The sequence below is a fragment of the Ananas comosus genome, linkage group 23 (genome assembly GCF_001540865.1).
Source record: "Ananas comosus cultivar F153 linkage group 23, ASM154086v1, whole genome shotgun sequence".
Lineage (NCBI taxonomy): Eukaryota > Viridiplantae > Streptophyta > Magnoliopsida > Poales > Bromeliaceae > Ananas > Ananas comosus.
The window spans coordinates 7,495,299-7,503,715 of record NC_033643.1 but is presented as its reverse complement, the minus strand read 5'-3'; the positions used below and the strand labels follow the sequence as shown (position 1 = coordinate 7,503,715).

Below are 8,417 nucleotides of genomic sequence, written 5' to 3'. Positions count from 1 at the left end.
AAAAAAAAAAAAAAAAAAAAAAAAAGTCTATAATTTAGCATTACTTTTCTGAAAATCATCCATCCATTTGTAATTTTTTTTAAAAAAAATTCTATTGTATTTTTTTTTTAAAAGAAAAGAGATATGGTACATTGAATATAGATGATGCATGTAATGTGACAGCTATATAGTAGACTTCCTACTACCAATACTCCCTATTTTTGGGTGATATACACCCATCACTTCAATGGATAAATTTGTTTTACCTATTGTATGATGTGATAAGTAACACAATCTCATCTTTTAGATGGACGGGATGAATAATGTACATTCTTTTTGGAATGTATGAGTAGTATTGCTCGCTATGATAGCAGGACTAATTACACCAGTGGTCCCCCAATATTTTTCGACAATATTTTCTCGCGAGTGTAACTTTCTAATCAACGATCAGATTTTATCACATTATATGTCATTGTGTGTATTTTTCGAAAAGGAATGCAACGACTATTTTCCAGCTTCGTTTGGACTCTGAACGGTGAAGATATGGTTAAAATACAAGGGCACGACTTCTGAAGGCCATAACTTTTTGCCGGTTAGCTGTTTTTCGCATTTAATATGCCTATTTGTTGATATTCAAAAATTTCCTTAAATATGTAGCGCCGCAACATGTCGCCTTCCCGTTCCTCCGAAATCATGATAAAACCATTCTAAGCCCTCCGAATTCGACCGAAAGTTTCGACGAATTCTGTAGATGCTAGCTTTTGCGCTTATATTTCGTTAATCCGAAGGCCAAATCCTGTGCGCAGCGCCTCGTTTCGAAGACAACTCGCTGTCGGCCGCAGCCACATGCTTTGGAAGCCGATCCGATACCGGACGAGAGAGCTGAAATTCGCGGAATGTCGTGCTTCTTATAAGCTCTTTATTATTATAAATCAAATTTTATAATGTAGAATATTTTACTTATTTCAATTTCAGAATATTTTAGATTTGTCAAGAACAACAACAATTTATAGAAGTAACACTTCGGACGGATTTGCAGATTATTATGAACACATGCGTAGAATTTTTCCTGCACGCATGTTGCTCATCTACGACAATACACATCCCAGTGATCAAATGTTGACTGTTGAGATGCATTCTGCTGCAACGGAACAGCAAAATGGTTGCGTGTCACGCCCCGGGGTCCCTTTTGATTTAAAAGTCAATGCGAAAGTTCTCAATTAAAAAAAAAAAAAATCTTGACCCCAGAGTATGTCAAATCCACCACAAATATAGGAAATTTATTGTTCATACGGACAGAGTCCCCCCTGTATTTGTACGGCGTCGCACAAGTACAGGATACAACCACAAACATATGAATATCCACATATATTCACCGTTCACCGTTCACCATTCACATTCACATTCACATTCGATTCATCACAGATATATATAAACCCACATCTATTAGTTTAAAATATTTCCTATCCGGAAACTCGTTTTGAAACACTAAGAGTCATGTAAAACCACGAAAAATCTTTCAAAACTGTTTCCCACACGGAAACCTCTTTTTTTAAAAAACACGCTACCACGGCGGGTAGAAAACCATATACCATCGCATAGGAAAAACCATAAATTCTTTATTAATTAATTCACAAAATCATATTTATCCAATTTAAGCAAACCACTGAACTATAACTATTAAATGAATAATTTAGGAAGTCAAGTTAAGAAATTAAACCAAAATAACTAGTCGGTAGCTCTATCGATCACTAGACGCGCGCCACACGAACCGTCCCCGCTTGGACCCGCGACATCACCTGAAAGGGGGTGGGGGGTGAGAACATGTACACATGTCTCCCCTCCCAGTAGGTACCGCAAGCCGACGAAGGCGAGGAGTACTCACTGGCAGAAAGAGATCATCAAAGTCATAGATAGATATCACAAATACAGTAGTTATAATGACTCAAGGAAAGGGAAACAGTGATAGAACATGTAACTACCGCTACTGTAAAATTGAACAGAATGCATTCATGGATATCATGACTACAGTAGCAATGATGCATGAATAAACAACAGTATATAGGAATATAACTATCCGCTACTGTAATACAGAACAAAGTACAAGTATGCATCAACCAGACGATTAGTCCTAAAAATACCCAATCAGAAACCTGGCATGACGGTCCGCAAACCTCAAGCCTATGCCACTGCCACTCTACTTGTATATAACCCAGTTCTGACCGCTGTGCTCACGGGCTGGCACATCCAACCACTTTTCCAGAAAAGAACACCCTTTTGTGGTGGCCAAACCGCTGGTGTACGTGAAATGCAAACGAGTATGTGGCGATCGATGCTGATATGCTCAAAAGTCAACCGTCGGCAACTAGCCGATAATCCAACCCCTCAGGGTCTGTCGACCGTATAGGTCATCAAGTAGTCCAACCGACCAAGTAGGTCACAGTACCAGATGTAATGAACTGACCGAAAAGGTCATAGTACGAGATACAAGAACTGACCGACTAGGTCACAAATCTCACATGTAGTCATAAATCTGCTCTACTTTTACTCATGATGCTAGACATGAAAACAACCAAGTAGAGCGTAAAAGGAATAACAAAGGTGCTAGGCTCAACATAACGTATATGCAGGATAATAATAGGAAAAAGGGTAAGAAGATGTCACCGAGCGTACACCACTGTACCGACTTCGAGTCGAAGTACCCACCTGTACGTACATAGCACGGGTCTCCCGACTGCGGAAGAATATCAACCGAACCTACGAAGGGTCCACCGGGTTAGAATCCAAACCACGAATACAAACCACTAACTCAAAATCCCAACCTGTAAACCCACGGGAATCGGTTTCCCAAAACTGATTACCGTAACACGCCGGAAGTCCCAAAAATTGCACCGGGACTTCGCCGGGACCCACGAACTATCCTGGAACTCACCGACTTGCGCCACAAGTCACCCGTTGCCACTAAATACAATAATTTGAGTGATTGGCAGCAAACACATATCCTCACATCGAAACGATTATCGTCGGATAATTGTTCCGATCCAGGTTCCTGGAAGTGTAAATTTCGACACCGGAACCCACCGTCGCTCACACGTCGTTTTCGAATCTTTCAAATGACGCGGGTGACCAGCCAACAAGGCTCAGCAACTACACAATTTACCGTGAGGCACTATCGGAAGAATTCCGAACTGAAATCGCGTTCCGTCGGCGGATTTCGCCGAAAAACACACTAGAAATAAACATCCGATTTTCAAAAAGGCCTGGGGCCTTGGACAACTAGTCCAAAGGTCACTTGATGCCCACACACACTGCCCACAGTAACCACGAAATGTAAAATTGCATAAAAGCCCCTGCAACTTCACAAAATTATATTATTTTATGTGATTTTCGAGGTTTTACAGCCCGACAGCGCAAACCGACTTTCGAGCCTAGCCGAGACACCTGCTGACATGTCTCGACACACCAGAAGCCATTCTCACGCTTCGGAGCACAGCCGGCCACTGTAGCGAGCACGGGAATGACGCGAAGTTCAGCGAAATAGCGCGCACAGTGCCCAAACAACGCTAAGCACGCAAACCGGGGCTTCGTTGACCCCAAAGGAGATGAGCACAATGTTCGACACAGAACAGGGATCATCGTGCTCACTTCCGGGGGTGTCGGGTGTTCTCAGATCGCTGAAACAGTGATCCGAACCCGAAATAGTGCGCAGAATTCATAAACCGGACTTACCGGAGCTAGGTGGAGAACAGGATGGCCGTCGGCGGCCTGACGGCGGGCGCGCCTGCAAGGAAAGGTCGCGGTCGGTCGGAGGGGGCCCGGGCAGGCGCTAGCCTACGGCGGGAGGTGGCCGGTGGCGCGGCGGAGCGGCACGAGCCCGTGCCGCTCGGGTGCTGCTCACGGGGCAATGGCGGCCGGGCAGCGGCCAGGGGAGCGCCTGGGCAAACGCGATCGATTGCCGGAGGCCAAGGGATGGCGGCACGGCCAACCAAGGGCGGTGGCGGCACGTGGAAGTCAAGACAACCCCGGCTCGGCCCGAGCTGGGTTTGGGCGGCTGCAGGGAACCAAGGCGGCTGCCGGGGGCCCGCAGGGACTGCGGCGCCGGCGGCGAGGGGGTGTCGCCGAAGGCCCAGGAGGGCGCCGCGGCCAACCCTAAAGCGGCAGCAACTCTCGGCCGCGAGCTGGCTCCAGCTCGGCCCGAGATGCCGCCGGTGGCTATGGGTGGTCCAGGCGGGGCCGACGGCGCGCACGGACGGTGGGGGCCGGCGCCGGGGAACGAGTCTCAGCCCAGGGAGAGGGTACCAAGGCATGTAGGTAATTCCCTGTGGTTGAATGTGGCACACTGGACCTCTGCAAATCGCGAGGTTCGAGTGTTTGATCTGTGTGCCGAGCTATTTCAGACTTTCTGAAGGGTCGTAAACAGTGTTCCGACCTATGGCTCGCATCCCGAGAATTGAGGGTTTAAACCTGTACCAAAATCCCAAAAGGTTGGATTGTTGGAGTACTCTCAGATTAGCCTCAGCCAGGCTGTGTACCGGTACAATCTTGATGGTTGTACCGGTACAGAATTTGTACTGGTACGCCCTTGATGGTTGTACCGGTACACAATAGATTTTCTGCCAACCCGAGGCTCGGGTTGGGCAGTTTCGCAGGAGGTGTACCGGTACACTTTCCCGTGTACCGGTACACAATGCAGATTCTGGGCTGTTTCGTGGGGGGTGTTTTTGTAATTGTTGCAACCTCTATTTAAGCACACCCCAGCCCCTTTGTGAGCTCTTTTGAGCCCTAGACTAGTGGAGAACAGGTGAGAACTCCTCCCCTTTGGATTCTTCTCCATTTTTGATGGTTTTCTTTGTGGGTTTTGATCTCTTTTCTCCTCTCTTTCTTGCTTTTGTGGGTTTTCCACCATTGGAGAAGCTTGAGATCTTAGTTGGAGCTTCTTTGGAGATCAACCTTCAACCCTAGGGAACTTGGAGCTTGGTTTTGAGCTTTTTGTGAGGTTAGTAAGCCTAATCTTTTCTTTGGACTAAGTTTTGGTAGCTTCTACTAGATCAAACCCTAGATTTGGCATATTAGGGTTAAAAATGGGGATTTTTGATTTGTAGCTTCTAGAACCAAATTGATTGGTTTAGGACTTTGATTTAGGTTGGATCTGAAGGAATCTAACTCCCTTTTGGAGTTCGTGGGGGATTCCTTAGCGTTCGGTGAGTTTTCTCCAACCTAGCTAGAGAAGCTTAATGTTTGAGCTTAGCTTTGTTCGTGAGCCTTGTTTGACACTTGTTCCTACATCCTTAGGGTACTAGGAGGCTAGTGGACACCTTCGTTCGGCGAAACAAGGAGTTCGAGGAATCGGTGGGTTTGGCTTCTTGAAATGAGAGGAAATTCCTCCTATGTGGTTAAATGCTTTCATTTACTATAAATTCATGCATATTCATGTTTAATAGCATTTATAAGAATTGTTGAATGCTTAAGACTCATATGTTATGCATCAGAAAATTTACTCCATATAGTAGAGAGGCATATATGCTTTGTTAATATGCATGCGGCGAACATCCTGTGAGATGATATGAAATCATGTTCTTGCTTCGAATATGACTAGAATTACAAGTTCTTTAACTTAGTATCCATGTTGGGACATAATGAGCCATAGTGTCATGAAGAGGCACTTGGACTAGAAAATTGTTAAACTGCAATATAGAGACTTGATGATAGGCCATTTTGACATCGACTATATTCCATATTTTAGATATGATGAAATAGTGACTTGGCCACGATGACATTAGCTACTTCCCATGTTAGAGACATGACGATATAGTAGCAGGCCTTTGGGGACATGTGCTGTATTCCGGGTTTTAGATCCGATGAAACAGTGATGAACCATTGGGACCTGAGACGGACTTATTCGCTTGCATGCCATTGTGCTCATTCGCACATGCTTGTGAGGGTCGCTCCCTACAAGCCGGCACTCCGGAGATAGCCATCGCGACATTTGCTCGCCCGTGCGGGATTGGGCGCCGAAGTGGATCGCCGTGGGGGAGGCTCATCCCTAGAGTGGGGATGTTGACTACCACGGAGCCATTAGGCACGGCGCAGGCCAGACAGCCTTCGGGTGGGTCTTATAGGATTGGGACTTAGTGACAGAACATGCTATGTGGACTTTAAAACTATTAAAGCGGACTTGGACTAGAATAGTAAACAATGGCATCTTTACTATTTTTGCATTGAGGACATCGGATTGGTTGCATTTCTATGCTTATGCATGTCATACACATCCATGTACATTCATGATATCGTTGCTTTATTACTTATGCAAATCATGCTAAGTAGAGACTTTATGTTATAGTAAGTTACATTTTACTTACCTTTCGCTTTACTACATTGTTAGTCACTGACCTCTTTTTGTAGCTTTGGGCCTTGTGGTGCATTCACTGAAGTCAGTAATTGCCCACTGGGAACTATTTTTAATAGTTCTCACGCCCCTGTTTTATGGTTTACTTTTCAGAGCCTTCGGCACCGGCGGAGGCACGGGATCGCGGCAAGGGGATCGCTTAGCTAGCTAGCGAGGAGCGGTTCTTTGCCTAGGTGGTTTGCTCTTTCTTTTTGTAGTTGGGAGAGTGAGAGATTTTGTATCCATGTGTAGAGACCACCTATGTACCTACTTTTAGCACTTGTATTTGGGATTTTCTATTGTATTTACTTTATGTTTTATTTAGTGGATTTACAGCTTTATCCTTATCCCTGGTTGTAGCATTTAGACATTTATTATGCTCTGATACTCCTAGATGCCTCTTATTATTGCTTTTATTACTGTTGTTTTTAGACGCCTTATATGTTTTAGACGTATGGCGGGTCTGGGCACGTGCTGGGCGGGCTTCCGCTGGGTCCCGGGGCGTGACATTGACGGCCAAGGAGGTGGAGAGAATATAGGAGAGGAAAGCAATGCCGATTTTTTGGCGGCCGGGGTGCGCGCGTGGTTAGGGGAGGGAGGTGCTTGTGACGGCTAGGGCGTAGCTGAGCTAAGGGGAGTCCAAGGGCTAGGGTTTCGTGCATGAAACCGTAGTTGCACCTTATATAAAAGTGTGCATTTTACAGAAAGGTCCCCCAAAATTAATTATTTTCATCCAAGTCCCTCACAGCACCAACATTTTGCGCTTACACACCTCGACGTTCGAAATCACGCAAAACGGTATATAAAATGTATGGTTTTTTCGCAAATTTTTCGTTTTGCCATTTTCGACCTCTCAACGAACTTTATGCAATTCCCGGAGATTCGTCCGTCGGATTTTCGATCGGATCGTACTAGCGCGTTCAACACGACTGGGGCATCGAATCTACAATTTTTTTCATTAGATTTGGTTGCCGATTTGTGACAAAATCCCTCCCCTCACCAATCTTCCAAAAACTCATTTTTCTCGAAAATCATGCATCAAAACCCAAATCTGTCAGTGTCATTGGGTCTAGGATAGTCGCACCATCGAAAACGAGCTATTGGATCACTATGAACGGAGTCCAATACGCACCAGAAGCCATCTCCACTGATTAGCCTCTCCGGAAAATCGAAATTACTATTCACTTTAAATGATTAGTACAGGTCGCGTAACTTCTCCATCCTAACTCGTTTTCTCCTGAAACTTGACAAATGCTTATGTAATTAAATTATACACAAAAATATCATCAACAGAAAGTTTAACTACACTGCCAAATTCTTAGTCCTTTTATTATTCCTCCCTTAAAGGTTCGTCCCCGAAACTTGACCACGTACCCACCGTAATCAAATTCGGATATCACTCCACCACTGCGGTATCACCTTTGAGTACTGGTCAGTCACATTTTCTTGAATCTGCATAGATCAACCTCCGAAGAAAGGGGAGAATAGAATTCCGGTTCCACTCGGACGAGACGAGGGAAATATACAAGCTAATATTTATGGATCAAAACCCACCGGGATCAACACCATCCAATAACCTGCGAACAAAACAGTTCCGCGACTAGGGTTATCTGATCCCATAATTGTCAAATTTGAGAAAATAACTTACCACTCAGAAACTCTATATCTACCCAACCTTGGTCCGCGTAGGAGTAACCGATCCATCTACGTTGAAAATTCACGTAGAAAAGTCACGGGACAACACCACAAGTCTGGAGTATATCTTTGTAGGTCAAAATGACACACTCCGACTAGCCAATCCACATTAATCAGCTCACCTTGAGCGAGGGTGTCACACCCCGAGCCCACCTATTTGGTCGGATTCGGGCACGTCGACAGACCGCCGAACAGACAGAGTTTTTCCTGTATCGCGGACAGAGTCTTCCCTGTACGTTCAAGGCATAGCAATCAATACAATGTACGAAGTTCCAATCAGAAACACATTTCAATCAAGATTGCATAATGGAAGGTATCAAACAACATAACACATCCTATGTTATTACTTGCATTCACA

General features: G+C 45.0%; 1 long non-coding RNA gene across 1 annotated transcript in view; it reads left to right on the top strand.

Annotated features, from left to right (window-relative positions):
* Window positions 1-6,518, top strand: part of LOC109727859 — a 7,780-nt gene extending 1,262 nt beyond the window's left edge. Inside the window, exons 2-3 of the long non-coding RNA XR_002220861.1 lie at window positions 473-571; window positions 6,479-6,518. This is a non-coding gene — a long non-coding RNA (uncharacterized LOC109727859). The remainder of the gene's footprint in view (window positions 1-472; window positions 572-6,478) is intronic.